Below are 18,530 nucleotides of genomic sequence, written 5' to 3'. Positions count from 1 at the left end.
CACACACACACACACACACATTTATGAAAAAACACCTAAATGTATTATTTAGTGGTTACTTGCCTACATGAAAAGAAAAAAGAAAAACTAGATGCTGTCATTAGACAGTAATACCCGCACAATGTGTTTGCCCCTAAATAACACTGTTCTGTACCAGTTTAATTAAAAATGAAGGCTATATATGCAAGCTCCGGTCATACAATTAAAATTTATGATTTTCATAACTGAAGGATGAGATCCCTTCCCATATGTTAATACACATCGTGACATGAGCAGCACTTTATGTGCAATTTGGGGTAGAACTGTTTGCAGTGAATTTTCAGTTAATCAATAATCTTAACATTCTATGTCATAGAAAGTATAATGGTCTACATAATTATTACAAACCAAATTAAAAATTAAATTATGCCCCCTCCCCGTGGCGGTTGCCGGTTTTAGATTTGCTTCTGTGTGCCTACATGAACATCATCGTGTGCACAGATTTAGAGAAGGGGTGGGAGTGAGGGGTCCAGACCCCCCCCCTCCCTCCCCTCCCCATTAAAATTCATTTTTATCAATTGTAAAATTACCAAAAATACACCTTGGACCCCAATGCTCTTACAGACGCTCAAACCCATTGCGCTTCAATGTTAGGTAACATTTTTTGGGGGGTAAATATTTAATCAATATTTAATATACTTTATTGTTTATCTCAATAGAAAGTATACATGTGCATCACAATATGCAGGTGTCCTGCACCACCTTAAAGCTGTTATTTACCTAATAAAATAGTGCAAGTGGATTTGAAGAATAGGTCATAAAAATACATGCATGTTACAAATGAATGATCTTTGTCTGAAGTTACGTACACAACACAGGTCTATGGAGGGTAATCGTGTTCAAAAATCCAGACATGTAAACTTGTTAATCCGAATATGCAATCGTGTTCATGTGTTAGCCTGAGTATGAATGTGTGTAATTCTGATCGTGTAACCTATAAAACTCGGACATAAACACGTGTAAGATTTGACTCAGTTCCTTTGCATGATGCACATTTTGCAACTTTATTGTTTACATTAGTTAATTAAACCTTCAACTTTGCACACTTTCAATCCGTAGTTTCTGCATTTGTAACTTCAGGCTCGGCAATAGCAAATCTGACATGATATAAATTGACAAATGTAAAGTCTACAAGTTTGTCGAATTTTGACATGACCTTATATGGCAACTGCCTTGCTGCGGGAAAAGGCATGCCGGAACCGCCGGAATGAACGAAAAATAAACATAATATTCAGCTAAACTGTTGCAATAGGCTTTTATTGAACTACACCCTTTCTATCGAAAACACCGGTATTATTTTTAGAAAAAAAATTGACGCATGATTGAAACTGGACCAAACAGGAACAGGTTCCTGTAGAAAAAAAATCGTTGCCGATGTGACGAATGCGCTAATTTTCGTTATATCATTCTCATGGTATTATTAAAGGGAATGCCTAATATCTTATTTCTCTAAAATAAATAGTGTAAAGTATTCAAATTTTACACTTATTTTTGCATACACGTAATCTTTGACATTGAACCTTCATGAAATACTATTTTCTACCAGAATAAGAAAATCCTACGCAGGATATAAAACTAAACAGTTGGTAGGGGTACACTGTTAAGTTGTTAATTCCAATTCCCTATATTCTCTATATCCCCCCCACCCCCTTCCCCCACTTTGTAAAGCGATCAAAATATATGAGAGCATATAGGTACATTTTTTTCATCAACTACTTACTAGTTATTGTATTTTAAAAAAATATATAATAGTTATTGTTTTTTATTTAAAAAATCCTACCTGTATAGATGTGAAGAAGAAAATTGTACCTCAATGTGCTCAATTCTTCAAATTAAAAACATTCAAAATTTTTATTTGTCTTCTCCATTATAATTAAATGACTGTTATTTTCTTTGTGTATAAACCAGGATAATTTTCCGCTGTGATATTTTCATAGGAATAGCGATAATTACTTTATAACCGCAAAAGAAATGTGTCAGAACTATGGAAACTGTTTTAAAGATGTCGTTTTTATTTACTCGTGTCTGAAAAACTATCAAAATTGATGTAGATTTCACAATTTTTATTGTATAAAGAGGGGGCCCCAGAGAGTAGGTATATACAGAATATCATTCTTTTATTTTGTTTGGACAAGTATTTAACATACTCTAATTCATATAGAATTTCTAATGTTCAACCAAAATTTCAGCGTCAATCGTAGAATTATAAGCAAGATACAGAGCTCACAGTTCGCCTAGGTTTGAGTCATATTTTGTTCACATGAGTTTATTACATTCAGCTTAAGATTTTTAACTTGGTATTTCCTATTCAGCATTTAAGATGGAAAAAAAGAATGGCCTAAGATTTTCAATTCTTTTATTCACTCAAGACCAGTTCACTGGTATTTGAGGTTCAAAATCAGTTCATAACAATGAACACAAACACAGTCAAGGATCACATGTACAGTAGGAGTAATAATGACGAAAAAAGGTTAAGTTTACAATACAATAAGTTTTTAAAGTTGGTTTCTGGAAGAACAGACTTTGAAAATTGTCTTAATAAATATTGACCAATTTTTTACTTTTTTAATCTTTAGTTTTAAAGATCTGTGTACAAACATAGAATTGTGAGCAAATCTCTGTATCTTGTTTATAATTCGAAGCTTAACACTCAAATATGTTAGTAAATAGAAATTGTAAACAATTAAACACAAGAAACATGCACTATAACAAATAAAGAACACTATTTTTTCGAACTGAATCATATATATACATGTATATACCTAAATATTTCCGTCAGCGATATCAAACTCTATTTAAACTGAATAAACTCGAGAAAATGCCGAGCATCTCAACAAAACCTACTGCATTAATCTACCATTACACAAAAGATAATGCCGAATTACCGATAGAATGAATTGTATTTCAGTACTTTTTTCATACATCAGATTTTGTTTAATTTGCGCAGGTAAACAGTTAACTGTTTGATTAACCGAAGTCTCTGTTTGATTTGATACGTAAAAATCACGAAATACAGACGATAGTTCCCAGGTTAATTATAAAACATAAATAATAAAAACGAAACGAAAATCAGAACAAGCTAACACCAACGTCATGTGTGAAAACTGTCAACGCATTGAAATATTTAGCCTCAATTTACTTCACAAAATCGGCACCAATATATTTTGCATGTTTCAAAAATTTCCCTTCATACGCGAACTGTCGCATAGCAAGCAAATTCATCATAGTCAGATTGACCATTTTTCGTATAATGTCATGGCTGCTTTAAACAAAAAAACCTCGTTTTAGAAGTATGGAATACGAGTCTTGGTAAAATGGGTTTGCAAACCCGGGCCGTGGCAAAATGAAAGCCGGGGAAGATCGGCAATCGTCAATTCCAAATACGTATTATTTTGCAGCAATATTTACAGCGAATACAAATATACTGGTCCATCAAATATCCTGAAATTTTAATGAGATTGGCAGATTAATACCTGCCAATCTTTTGTTTTGCTCAGGCCAAGTCTTGCCTACCCATTTTACCGTATACCGAACCCGATTGAAACACGCCTTTCCTCTATTATTATTTTCGTAATAACTCAGATTTGAAACAGAATTAGCACTTAATTTTTGCAATTTATATTTTCCTTCCCATAAGAATAATTTATGCTAAACTACGTTGAATTAGACTCGGTAGTTCTTGAGAAGAAGATTTTTAAAAATGCACCCCCGTTTTTGTACAGTTTCAAGGTTTTCTCCGCTTTGAATACAGATCGGACTTTTATTTCTGCAATTTATATTCGCCCTCCCATAAGGATGCTTTGTGCCAAATTTGGTTGAAATTGGATAAGCGGTTTTAGAGAAGAAGTTCAAGATGTAAAAAGTTTACAGACGGACAGACGGACGGACAGACGGACGACGGACAAAATGTGATCAGAATAGCTCACTTGAGCTTTCAGCTCAGGTGAGCTAAAAATGCCAATTTTTACCTGCATGATAGTCTTTTTCCCTATATATTGCCGAAATGCAAAGAAACATTTCTTTAAAAAAATTATACACATTTTAATTTCACGACAGTTAACCTTATATTTGGAATTTTTATTCATTTTTTTTAAAAAGGGTGTCGCTTCTTATGTCTCTTTTTAATCACAATCTCAAAACCAATGTCTTTAAATAGTTTGTTTTTCTTATCGATAACTTTGCAACTCAGCTGACCGAGCCCGTGTAATTTTTCGCGGGGGTTGTGTGGGGAGGGAGGTCTTGTTACAACTTTGTGGTAGCGAAAAGGATGCATTTGGAGATATTTTCTTTAATTCAGCCGAGGCATATACTTGAACAATTTGTTGCATGTACTCTAATAACAGTGGCGTCGGAAGCAAATTGAAAAAAATATTGACAAGAGTTCCCATAATAATGAAAATTCTAATCCGTGGGGGAAGGTATACCAATAACTCCAATCTTACATTTCCCATCCCCCCCCCCCCAAATCATGAAATTCCTAATCCGTGGTGGTGGTTGTGGTGGTGGTGGGGGGGGGGGGTCTGCTAGTATACCCACTATGACTCTTATTTTCAATATCACACTTGATATTTTATTCTCTTGAAGGTCTTTTAAGAAATAATTTTGTTGCGAGGAAAAAGTAGGGGGGGGTGAATCCTCCCTGTTGCTATGTTCCTATGGTTAGGTTTAACTTTGCAAAAAAAACTCAGCCCCCTCACCCCCCCACCCCCCTCCCAGTTCCAACGCCTATGAATAAAAATGCGTAAATATCTTTATACACTTGTATTCAAACAAAGTCATTAAATGTAATTTTTTTCAGTTCTAAGAGGATATCTGAAGCCGATCGAATTCTTTACTCGCATCTTTTAAACATTCTCTTGATAAAATGTACATCAATCTCATAATTTAATTTTCCGAAAAATAATACTCTATAGAATGTTGTTATTCAGAGATGATATGATTATAGGCCTACCTAATATACATATTTTTTAGTTATTCGTCCCTTTTCCGGCGATTACGGCATGCCTTTACCTGCAGCTAGCCTTTTCTATCAGTGACGTCACTGTTTCCATATAAGGTCATGTCAAAATTCGACAAACTTGTAGGCTTTACATTTGTCAATTTGTATCATGTCAGATTTGCTATTGCCGAGCCTGAAGTTACAAATGCAGACTGAAACTATGGATTGAAAGTGTGCAAAGTTGAAGGTTTAATTAACTAATGTAAACAATAAAGTTGCAAAATGTGCATCATGCGAAGGAACTGAGTTAAATCTAACACGCGTTTATGCCCGATTTTTATAGGTTACACGATCAGAATTAAACATATTCATACTCAGGCTCACACATCAACACGATTGCATATTCGGATTTACAAGTTTACATGCCTGGATTTTTGAACACGATTACCCTCCAGACAGGTCTGCACGTCTCATTAGCGGGTACTAGTTTTACCCAGCTCTTCGATTAGATGGGTTCACGTGTATATATACATGGGTGTTGCTAGAATGCGGAAGGGAAAACGGAACGGAAAGCGGAACGGAAGGGAAAAAGGAAAATCTTATCTAAAGTTATTTACCTCATAGATTTGTTAATCATGCTGAAACGATATACTTTATGTACCTTTTTAATTTTTTTTTAAAGATTAGCAATATTAGATTATTTTTTTAAGAATATTTATTTCCTCAAAATTAACAGTACATGCATTGACCACTATATTCTGTCCCAAAATATCCTCGATTCACTTTTTGCTGTATATTTAAATATACCTCAGGGTTCAAGCAATTCTCTTTTAGAAGCATTAAACATTCTCATTATTCTTTCTTTAAAACGTCCTCTCTAGCTTATCAGCTGGTATAAATACACGGCTAAAAATAAAGATGTCTACGGGGTTTTGCATTTCAACAGACCCGGATGATAGTGTTGAAAAATTGTGCAAGGTCTTCTGAGTGACTTCCAAATGGAGAAAAGATGTCAACATTTTCCATTATAAATCGTCCAAATGTGCTGCATGAATATTTTGGGATCGACAGACTACAGTCCCAATATATGATCGGAAAATCAAACCAGGGAACGTCTAGAGCTCTCTTTTCGGATCATATGTATATAGCTGCTGGAATAAACAACTGCTTAGTAATGCAAACGTAAACAAAATTGCATTGCTAAAAATACTAGTATCACAAATTAACAGTTCCACAAATTACCGCGTATTTTAATGTTTACTGTATTTTGATTTTTAATGTCGTCGGTTTTTTCTTCTTCCATCTCAATGATACTGTATCATCTGCATGATAAAAGATCGTCTAGAACAACGAAAATTCAATTTTGATGTAAGTATATACATGTACATCATATTTGAAATATAAAAATACTCAAAACACTCAAAAAACGCTTTCACTAACTGCGTACGTTACGCTGATATGCCAGCAATACCATATAAGAAAAATAAGTTATAGCTAATTTGCTCGTTTAATCATGTTAATGTTTCACAATTCGTATACATTTGATTTTTCCGTTTCGTACTCAACTAAAGCCGAATGAATACAATGCTATAATTGATAGACATTCATATGAATATTGATAAGATAGCAACATGTTGATAATCATTCATTAGACATAAATAAAAGATACAAAGTAAATCGTTTCAGGCCAGTCTATACCCTTTTTAAGCGATAAACGTGATGATATGTTCGATTCCGTTCCGCTTTCCGTTCCGTTTTCCGTTCCGCGTTTTAGCAACACCCGGTATTTTTCGTGTCCTGTTAACAACAAGTATGTGTGTAAAAAGGTAAAAAAAATATAAACAGGTTAGTCAGCATTTGTAAAACGTCAGCTAAATACATGCATACAGTGAAGAGCGGACACTTGTTCAACACAATGATAAATATCGCCACTATATAAATAAAAGTTATTGACTTGTTGTGTATATCTAGTTGTGTAAATATCGTATAAAATATGTTACATGAACATGTATAGTTTAACGGAAAGACAAAAACTAATAGACAAATTTTGACTATACACGCGATCTTAGTTCAGATAAGAGAGGCGATGACGGGTTAGATGTAGGTATGATCTATGTATACTAACAAGTGCAGAAAATTATAGATTCAATATTTAAATGAATAAGAATTCGTGTCAAAAAAAATCAATGTAACAGTTGATTTCAAGATTTCTTATCTGAAATTCATTATCTTATCATTAATTTTTAATATGAATATTAATAAGATAACAACATGTTGATAATCATTCATTAGATTTAAATAAAAGGTACAAAGTAAATCGTTTCTGGCCGGTCTATACCCTTTTTAAGCGATAAACGTGATGATATTTTCCATTCCGTTCCGCTTTCCGTTCCGTTTTCCGTTCAGCGTTTTAGCAACATCCATACATACATGTCTGTGTTTTCCGTATGCAGAAAAGGATTAGTTAAGATCAGATAAAGGAATTCATTATTGTGTTTTAATTGGATTATCATTATGATGTTGACCAATTTAGGTAAGCATAATACATGTAGTAGCAGTAGCACAATATAATGAGATGCCAGCATACATATATAAGTTCTACTTTCACTTTCTAAATGTGATCTCCCTTTGACAGCATACTGTATCATCATCTTTTAATATTTAAATAAGCTTATCATCGTTACATATCCTATCGCATTTGTAAAGTTTCTGTCATTTTAGATGCAAAAGTTATTTTTTTTCATTTGTCAGACTGCATGCACTATTGAGTTGACCCCATATTGGCCCTGTATAAACAATTTTTCATTAAATATGTGTATTTCATGTAAGTAAGTGTAGGCACTTATCATTTTTATATGAGTTATAATAGGAAGGAATGAATATTTCTTTCTTAATGTATTATAATGCATCAAATACAATGTAGGTCATGACCTTATGGGACTGTTCTGACCCCACGAAACAGGAAAATACAAAATATCTTCTAATGTCATTATGATGCATCAAATGGTGTAAAGTTCATTACTGACCCCCAAGTATTGTCTTTATCCCCTCCCCTCCGCCTTTATGAAACAGGAAATGATATGATACACTGTATATTTTGTTAACTTCTGAGATATGAGATCCTCATCCCTAAACCATATAATTTATTTTTGCTCTTTGTGTCATTGCGCGTAAAATTGTATGTAGATTATGCCCCCTTGAAGACACCCTGACATTTTAGAACTAGAAATAATAATGTATTTTATCTTATTCATATGTTATACAGTAGTGTTTGATCCATGTGGGTAAATCCTAGCCTAATGATGTCACTGCTTTGTTTAGGAGACTTTACAATTGCCCCAAATAGGCGAATACACATGGAAGTGATGCATATAACATTTTGTTTATAAATCTGAAAAATTGAATTATGCAATTTCAAAAATGTTAATGTGAATCACGAGAGAAAAAGCAATCAAGAAATTATTTAAAATTTGCTACTGTACACATGTAAGAATGTATTAAGAAGACTGAATCTTTATAACCAGGTTAGATTGGGGGGGGGGGGGTTATGTGGAGTATAAACATTTATAATTTGAATCATTTATTGTTATTAATTTTAACTTGTCAATGAATACTACTTATTGATCCCAAGGTAGAAATATGACCTCTGATCATATCTCAATATATCATTTGTCAATTATGCAAGGTGTAATATAATTTTTTTTAAGAATAACATTTTTTACCAGTTTATAAAAGTTTTTAGACACCCAAATTATATTTTGATTTTAATAGATCATTCGACAAGGGGGGGGGGGGGGGGGAGAACAGTTTATATTTGAGTTTGTTTGGGAGTGGGGGTTCCAAGTCATATATTTGACAATTTTTTTATGTAATTTAAAATAAGACTAAGCCATACTACAGTCATGAACATGAATAGTATAGAACAAAACACAAACTAATACATGTACATGTATATATACATAGGAAGTATTACAAAAAAGATGATTGATCTATATCTGGGTTCTTAAATTGAATCAAATATCAGGTACATATTATATTATTGTTTCTTTGTTCAAGGCATTTAAGATGTTATATAGGTCATGATCCCAAGTGCTCTTCCTGAAATTATTAAATATCATAAAAACCATTGAGATCCCCACCTTAATCCAAAGATATTATTCCTCCTTAGGTCATGCAGGTGCATCAGATCATTATGGCATGTAAGTCATGACCCTAAGGGGTCATCCTGACCCCCATAAAATCAGAAATTGTCAATTATCTTTAAATTATTGATGTTTGATGATCCTATCCCTATTTAATCTTTATTATTAAGTCTCTGAATGAAATTTGGAGACTAATTGTTTTTGTACGGTTCTTAATACATGTATTATTATTCTTCATATTCTTTTTTTTCTTTCCTGCTCTGAACTTGTTTCTCAGAGATGGCTGAACAGAATTATACAAAACTCTAGGATATGATAGGCCTGCATATTTAGTTGTGCACCCTGGTTTGATTTTTCTCATTTTGGGTTAGACAACCACTTTTCGGGAGGGGGGGGGGTGTCAAAAGGGTGTGGGGTCTAACATTGAACCTTGTAGGAAGAATCGTAGACTCTATTGTAAATGGTAACTTGAAAACGGACAAAGATAATAATATAGGGTTTTCATAATCATATATTGGCTGTTACTGGCAATATATAGGGTTTATTAGATCTGACTCCTGGGGTCATGCCCACCCCCCAGGAATTTACCATATATCTCAGAAACTGTTATAATCATGACCCCTAAACCATATATATTCATGTTTCTGATGTCAAGGGGCATCAAATGTTATTTAGGTCATGGGCCCAGTGGGTGGTCCTGACCCCCTCAAACAGCAAGTCCCTTAATATCTTCAAAACAAGTTGAGATCCCCACCCTTAAACCATATATATTCTTGTTACTTGTGTCTAGGGGCATCAAACGGTATGTAGGTCATGGGCCCCGGGGGTGGTCATGACCCCCCTTGAACAGGAAGTGCACGAATATCTCGAAAACGGTTGAGATCCCCACCCCTTAACCATATATATTCTTGATCCTTAAAGGGCATCAGAAGGTATGTACCGGTAGGTAATAGGCCTCAGGGTTAAATTTAATTTTTCAAAACCGTAATGCACATATATGGAACAGTTCCTATCATATCCCAAGATATGATGTGTCTATCCATTAAATCATAAAAAGAGTTCTAAGATCTATGTTTTTTTGAAGTGAAAAACGTCAATTTTCTGCTACTTTTTGACTCCCTGGATGAAATTTAAAGGACTATATATGGTATGGGCCTAAAATGGCCCCCTAAAAGTAATTTCATTATTTTACTGTAATTCTTTGTTTTCTTTGTACAGATATATATGTGATGTTTTAACTTAATGTTCATTTTGATTCAAGTGCCCACAATTTAGAAATACGGCATTGTAAAGACAGCCTTTTCCCGCCATTTTTGCATTTTAGCATAAAAAGCTTGTTTTCAAGAGGTTTTTCTTTCAGGAAACATAGAGCGCATGCTTGAACCAACAAAATATCCTAATCAGAGATGTATCTAGCCAAGACTAATAAGTGACAAAAAAGTTGTCCTGGTTCAAGCATGCGCTCTTTATTTCCCATTCGTAAAAAGATGTGAAAAATGTCAATTTCGACTGATTTTGATTGAATTTTTGAAATAGCGTCACTTCCGACGTCATATACTGCAAATGAGTGCAAATAAATCAAACAAATATGTGAAAAATATATTTTAAATGAAGTCTTCTAAATTATAACATAACATTTTATTGTAACCGAAACACTTTAAAAAATGGTGAATTATGGGGGCCAAATTTAACTCTTATCATATATAGTTCTTTGAAAACCTTACTGCACATCTATAGAACAGTCCCTATCATATCCCAAGATATGATTGTCTATCCATTAAATCATAAGAGGAGCTCTTGGATCAATGTTTGTTGTTTTAGTGAAAACCGTCAATTTTCTGCTACTATTTGACTCCCTGGATGAAATTTAAATTTTTAAAACCTTCTTGCACATCTATAGGACAGCCCCAATTATATCCCAGGAGATGACGTAGCTACTCCAAAAGTTGTAAGAGGAGTTCTGGGAACCATATTTTTTTTGCCAAAAAACGTCATTTTTTGTTGCCCTATGATCCCCTTAATAAAAAAAACAGTTCTGGAACCTGATCACGCCTCAATATGACACCCCCAATCATATTCTAGAAGATCATTTGTCTACTGCCAAAAAAAAAAATGACGTTTTTGAAACCAGTTTTTTGGTAAAAAAAAAAACACGTCATTTTTTAGCCATTAAATGACCCCAAGGACGAAATTGAAAATTCCGAAACCTTATTGCGCATCTATAGGATACCCTACAACATATTCCAAAAGATGATTTGTCTACTTTTGAAAAGGTAGGAGGAGTTCGAGGAAGAAGGTTTTTAGTGAAAAAAACGTCATTTTTTACAAATTATTTGACCCCCAGGACTAACAGAGAATGTTTGAAACATTTTTACAAAACAACATGATACCCCAAATCAAACTCCAAGAGTTCAGTTTGCTGGTTTATAAGATGTAAGAGCAGTTTGAGAAAGTAAAACGTGACAGACGGACGGACGGACGGGCGACGGAACAGGGTAACAACAATATACCCCAATTGTCTTTAGAAAGTGCGGGTATAAAAAGAATAAAACTTTAATTAAGTATTATAATCAACACACAAGTTCTCTCTCTCTCTCTCTCTCTCTCTCTCTCTCTCTCTCTCTCTCTCTCTGAGGGTGTATGTGATTGTGTGCAAACCATTTAGAATTATTTAATTTTTATTTGTATGAATTGAATTCATTTATTTTAGACTTATGGTTTTCACAAGAATTTTAACATAATGACTAAAAGTTTGTACAGTGGACGATGTACATTCAGATTGATCTCGACGGTTTAAATTTTGACGCTATTTCACATCACACACATTAGATTGAAAATAAATTTTTAAAGAGCTGTGTTTGTGCTTACATATACTTGTTATTTCATTCAACTATTTATGATGTAATTAATCCTTTTTTGGTACATTCATGTACCCGGTAAATGATATAATTTTTATCGCAAGTTAAGATGTGAAAGTTAATATGTGTAGAGAGTCGCTGATTTATTCCACGGATCCACGCGCCGATAGTCTTACGTGTAGTTGTTTGTGTCCATTTCTACAGACAGATCTTTTGTTTTTTAGAGATTAAGAAAAGCAATGAAACTAACAAAGTAGAAGTAAGATATATTCAGACTATACACACGACAGCTTGTGATGAGGGTGTCTTCCCATTTAGCCAACATTTTGAAAAAATACAGGTAAATATGTGTTGGCTAATCGGGAATGGGGTGCAGGTGGAGAACAAAAGAATTTAATTACAGGTAAGCTATAGTCTGTTTTCAGATAAAAGTAGGAGAAATAAATTATTTGTTAGCCTACAGAGAAATAAATATGAATTGAGCTTCTGTCCTAGTACTTTACATAATTAATTCAGATGAACACATAACTAAAAAAAATAACAGTTAAATATTCCCTTATAATTTATGCCCATGATAAAGGTACAATTATCTTGGTTTGTCTATTTTCGTCATTTATTGAGATTAATATATAAGCTGCCTTTTAAACTTGGCCTTGACAAATATTGTAATTATAAGAGTCACGTTTGAAATTTTATCTATAAATCATATGGCTCATATTTCAATTCTTTTTTCTATGATTATTTTGAATATTTTCACTCTAGATAATATGAAATTAACAAAATACGAAAAACGCTTGAGTAAATTAGGTTCTTAATTATATTCCTAACGGTGATACTTCACATTTTATGTTGACAGTTTGGTCATAATTTTCAGGCTTTTGATTCTGTAAATTAATTTTAATTAATAATGCTGATCAATTTCAATTTGTTTATTCTCTCATTAAAATACACGTGTACATGAGGTACAAAACTGTGCTATTTGCGTTAAATTGTCATGTCAAAAATTTAATTGAATATAATATTATATTACAACATAGTAATACATGCTTCTAGTCTATTCTTTAAAAACTGCTGATCTATCTTATTTATGTATATATACATCCAATTTATAAACAGTTTTGTTTCAATCATGCAAGTACTGGGATTGGTTTATATAAAAAATATAAAATATATAAAATGTTTTATGTAATGATCTTGCAGAAAATTGCTGATCTATATTTGAAAAAAAAATATGCTTTGGTTATTTTTATTTAATTATTTATTTTGATTATTATATGCATGTTATAGCTAAAACTAAATGCTATTTGTTTATTTGCATTTTTTTTTCACTTTACTATTCTCAGGTAATTGATAACAAATACACTTACATGTGAAAACAGACTATAGCCTCCTGATCACTCAGGTGTGAAAATCAAAATGTTGGCCAAGTGGGAATTGAGAATTTCATAATGTTGGCTAAGTGGGAATAAACCGTGATGAGTAATCTAACAGGTGTCCATGGAAAGGTGTGAATACCGGCATCTCATATACACCTGTTTAAGCGTCCAAATATACAGAGTTAGTTGTAAAGTACAATAACTGCTAAAAGCTAAGAAAGACAATAACACCTGTTGTGTATAGAACCAAAGATCAGCTTCTGTACACGTGTTTCGCACGAGTGATTTTTGTTCATGTGAAATCACGACGCCAATACAAGCTATGCGGGAAATAAAGTTGAAAGTTATTTCATGGAATGCGTGTACTTTTTTCCGTTCAATGCTTGCATTTAATTATTAAGATTTTGTACATGTATTTATTTACAATATATCATACATGTATGAGTGATTTTTTGTTTATTTATTGGTACATCAATAGCTCAAGAACAAATCACTCGAGTCACCGGTAATATGTGGTTGTCATTTACATTTTCTGGGTCTGCGTAACTTAAGTCGACATTCTTTAAAATTTAAAATGGATATAAAATTATATATATTTCAACCCTTGTTTAGCAATAGTGTATATATATTTCTAAACATACGCTACTTTTTTAACGTTTTGGGTAACGATCTCTCTCTCTCTATCTCTCTCCCTCTCATGAGAATCACCTAAAGCTATGTAAAGTCCAGTATGTGCCCAATGTTTCAAATATTTCATAAAAATAATCAAAATAGTATAGCCACGAATTGTGTGAACGTTAATAGTTTACAATGTTTAAGAAATCGGCGATGCAAGTTTTGTCGAAAAATTAAGAAATGATTACGGTCTAAGAAAGGAAATCTTTTTGTGATTGTTTTGATAAGAATAACAGTTTTAAATCTTAGTATGTGTTATCTAATCCCGTATAAAAAATCTAGCAAAATATTGAACTTACCTGGTCAGCCATAATCTCCGTCCGTATTCATCGAAAGACATTAGGTCAATAAGCCGTATATGGAAGTTGCACTCTTATTGCACGGTACGGTACGCTTTTTTTGTCCGTCTGGAGGCTGGTCTTGCATAAATTATCTTGCATGCTTTTTGCACGGTACGGTTCGCTTTGTGAACGGTACGGTTCTTTTTGTGAACGGTACGGAACGCTTTGTGAACGGTACGTTTCGTTTTGTGAACGGTACAGTTCGTTTCTTGCACGGAACGGTACGGTGCGTTTTAGAGGTGTAGTAGCACGTTTCAGAGTCCGGATAGAAATCGACCTTATCTCATGTTACGTCATAATGAGAAACACGAAGAAATAAAACATTAGACTTTTAGCGTATTTTTTATGTATGTGGTGGTACACAATCCGGAATTTTATGGGTTTTTTGATGGCTCCTTATTTAGTAACAAACCGGAAGATGTTAGAACGTACTTGGAACGTAATTTAAAACATGCTGCTGCCCCCAGGACTCATTTTTACTTACTAAACTCGGGTGTTAGGCCATACACGGAGTAAGATTTATGTATATCTTTTCACACTAGTGCATATATATCATGTTTTATTGGTTAAAAAACTTTAAAGTAATTTTCATGTAAATTTTATCGACAACAAGCAAATGTAAAGAAACACAGGGGCTTCAACAATTTATTCTGGTCTTGTGTATTGTAATAAGCTCATATATTATATTGAAATATTAGGTGTATTTTGACATTACATGTAAATAAAATGGGTTTGATTCTGTAATATGTATCTAAATATTGTTTAATTGTACTTGTTACAGTTTTGTACCCTCTCCGGGGGTTTGGATCGCAAATAAAGTTTGCACAATGTATGTTGCAATGACATGTAAACACTTGTGTGAATTCATTTATCCTTTGAAACACAACTTTTAAAAAAGCATATCAAGAGCTTAGAGACTTCAAACATGTCAACTGGTATAGGCTTAGTGGTTTTATTATTTCCCCGTATTGAGCCCCGTTCCATGGTTGTATGTACACATAAGCTAACGGAACACCGAATCCAACGTTAAATAAAATAGCAGAAGATACAAGACTATGAGCAGATGATAAACAGCGGTAAAGAATTTTACATCTATTTCACATATTAGGTAAGTAGAATTACATATTCCATAGCATACATAACGATACTTTTCCTTTGAATGTGTAATTTAGTTCAATGACGGAAAATAAACACAGACTGCAGAACTTGTCGACGAACAATAAACTTCTGTGAAATGTGTACATGGGCGCTTTTACAGACCCTGAAACGTGCTACTACACCTCTAAAACGAACCGCACCGTTTCGTGCTAGAAACGAACCGTACCGTTCACAAAACAAAACGTACCGTTCACAAAACGAACCGTATTGTGCAAAAAGCGTGCAAGACGATTTATGCAAGACCCGCCTCCAGACGGACAAAAAAGCGTACCGTACCGTGCAATAAGCGTGCAACTTCCATATACGGCTTATTGACCTAATGTCTTCGATGAATACGGACGGAGATTATCGCTGACAAGATAAGTTCAAAATCTTGCTAGATTTTTTCATACAGGAATAGATAACACGTACTAAGATTTAAAACTGTTATTCTTATGAAAGCAGTTACACAAATATTATAATTTAATTTTTTTTCTTAGACCGTAATCATTTCTTTGGTTTTCGACAAAACTTGCATCGCCTGAAACATTGTAAACAATTAATGTTCAAACAATTCATGGTTATACTATTTTGATTATTTTGTATTAAATGTTTGAAACATTGGTTATATACTGTACTTTAAATAGCTTTAAGTGATTCTCAAGAGAGAGAGAGCGAGAGAAAGAGATCGAGATCGTTGCCTAAGACGTTAAAAATAGCGTATGTTTAGAAAAAAAAAACATTATGGCAAAACAAGGGTTGAAATATATATAATTTGTTATCCTTTTCAAACTAAAAAAAGAAAAGAATGCCGACTAAGTTACGCGGACCGAAAAAATTGTCGGGGCTTTCAACGTGAAGTTAAATTTTTGTGGTCTGAAATCGTAAATGGGTACGTTTTAATTTATTTGATCTTAGATAAATTCAAATTAATTTATCAAATATATTTATTAATCAATTAATATATTATCAAAATTTAAATCAATTTAAGTCATTTTTTTTTTATAAACAGACGTTATGTTGTAACTGACAATCCGAATAAAATGTTGGGAGCTTGTCTTAAAGCTGACTTGAATTCATAAATACGCATTATTTCCCTTTATTTCCGACTACCGCCATATTTGTTGTCGATTTCTATTGTCCTGCTCATCGCTGCACACCCCTATATAAGGCCGAGAGCGTAATTCATGCTTCACCGCATTCAGGAATTTCATTCACCCGAACACGTTACCTTGGACGAAAAGACGTGTAGGAACGCGTTTTAAACAAAAAAGTTACGACAACCCCTATACTGGAAGATATATCCAATAAACGAAAAAAACCAAAAAAAATAAAATCCAGGCGCAGATACTTAAAAAAAATCCTCGTTAATTGTAGACCGTTTTCCTGTGTATGTTGTAACATCGCACATGCGCAAACCACACACTGTGGCAGTTCGAGCAATGTCAATTATCACATGGATTTTAGAAACCGAGCGTTTTTTGTAAGAACTTATTTTCTGTTATCAAAAAAACCCTTTTGATAAACACCTTTTGATTTGTTAAATAATTTACAACTAAACTTTAAACCAATTTAAAACGAGAAAAGAAAACATTTCAAATCATGTTTGTGGATGTGCTGTAGTAAATGACAACCACATATTACCGGTGACTCGAATGATTTGTACTTTAGCTATTTATGTAGCAATAAATAAACAAAAAATCACTCGTATAATGAATTATAGATAATTAAAATACATGTACAACATCTTATTTCATTAAGTGCAAGTATTGAACGAAAAAAGTACACGCATTCCATAAAATAACTTTCAACTTTATCTCCCGCATTGCTGGTAATGGCGTCGTGATTTCACATGAACGAAAATCACTCGTGCGATACATATGTACAGAAGCTGATCAGAAACACAACAATGTCTTTCATCTTGGGTTCAATACACAATAGGTGTTATTGTCTTCTTTTGTTTTAAGCCGTTATTGTACTCTAACTCTGTATATTCGGACGCTTAAACAGGTGTACCCGAGATGCCGGTATGCACACCTTTCCACGGACACCTGCAAGTAACTCCCCACAACCTGTCGTGTATATAGTCTGAATATATCTTACTTCTACTTTGCTAGTTTAATGGCTGTTCTTAATCTCTAGAAAACTAAAGAACTGTCTGTAGATATGTGTTACATTAAAAGTTTAAAATTTATCAATCTAAACTTAACTATAACAGTAATTCATTTTCGATCCATCATGTTATTACAAAGGAAACATTTTCTAGGTAAGCCGTGTGCTTGATCTTGTTTTGATTTCTTTTTATGTGTACTGTACGTTATTTTTACTCGTGTTTACATGTTTGTTTACATCATTTGTGTTTTAGATAATGCTTCTAATCTCTTAAATTGTACAACTTTATATTTTTATATTTGTGATTTGAAATCCTTTCCAACTTGCGACTCATCGAAATAAACATCTTTAAATTAATTTCTACGGATTTTGATTTTGATTCCTCAGGTATTGTGAACGTGAGTACCTCACATAGCTAGAAATCTGCTGCGCTATTCCCCGAATATCACGACGGTGAAAACCAGAGTGTGATAAGTAGTGGTCAGAATCAAACAGATCCAGGTTAACCTCTCGACACTTTCTCATCCACTGTAATGGTCAACACCGAAGATAGGAAATATTTAACGTATTATCTAAGAGACCGTACCTTAATTTCATCAACATCATCTTTGTCTTAAACAACATCAGCAAGCTCAACAACATCATCCACGCTGGCAACAATTTCAGTAGCAGCAACAACAACATCTGCATTGCCAGCATCGACTTCAGCAGCACCAGCAACGTAAAATTCAGTTCCAGTAGCATCGACAACATCGCCTACATAAATGTCAGTGTTCAACGACAGCTACCGTAACAACGTCATCCACACCAGCAACATCGACCTCAGAAACATCAACATCATCCGCATCAACAACATCGTCTACATCAACATCAGTGTCAAATTCAACAACAGCTACCGTGACAACATCTAG

The 18,530-nt window shown here is 33.6% G+C and overlaps 1 pseudogene; it reads left to right on the top strand.

The window, feature by feature from the left end:
- The window catches only part of LOC128173927 (uncharacterized), a 38,207-nt pseudogene extending 19,677 nt beyond the window's left edge, over nt 1-18,530 (top strand).

Source organism: Crassostrea angulata, chromosome 2 (assembly GCF_025612915.1).
Source record: "Crassostrea angulata isolate pt1a10 chromosome 2, ASM2561291v2, whole genome shotgun sequence".
In the NCBI taxonomy this organism is placed as follows: Eukaryota; Metazoa; Mollusca; class Bivalvia; order Ostreida; family Ostreidae; genus Magallana; species Magallana angulata.
Note: the sequence above shows the minus strand (reverse complement) of the source record. Positions and strands in the feature narration are given on the sequence as shown.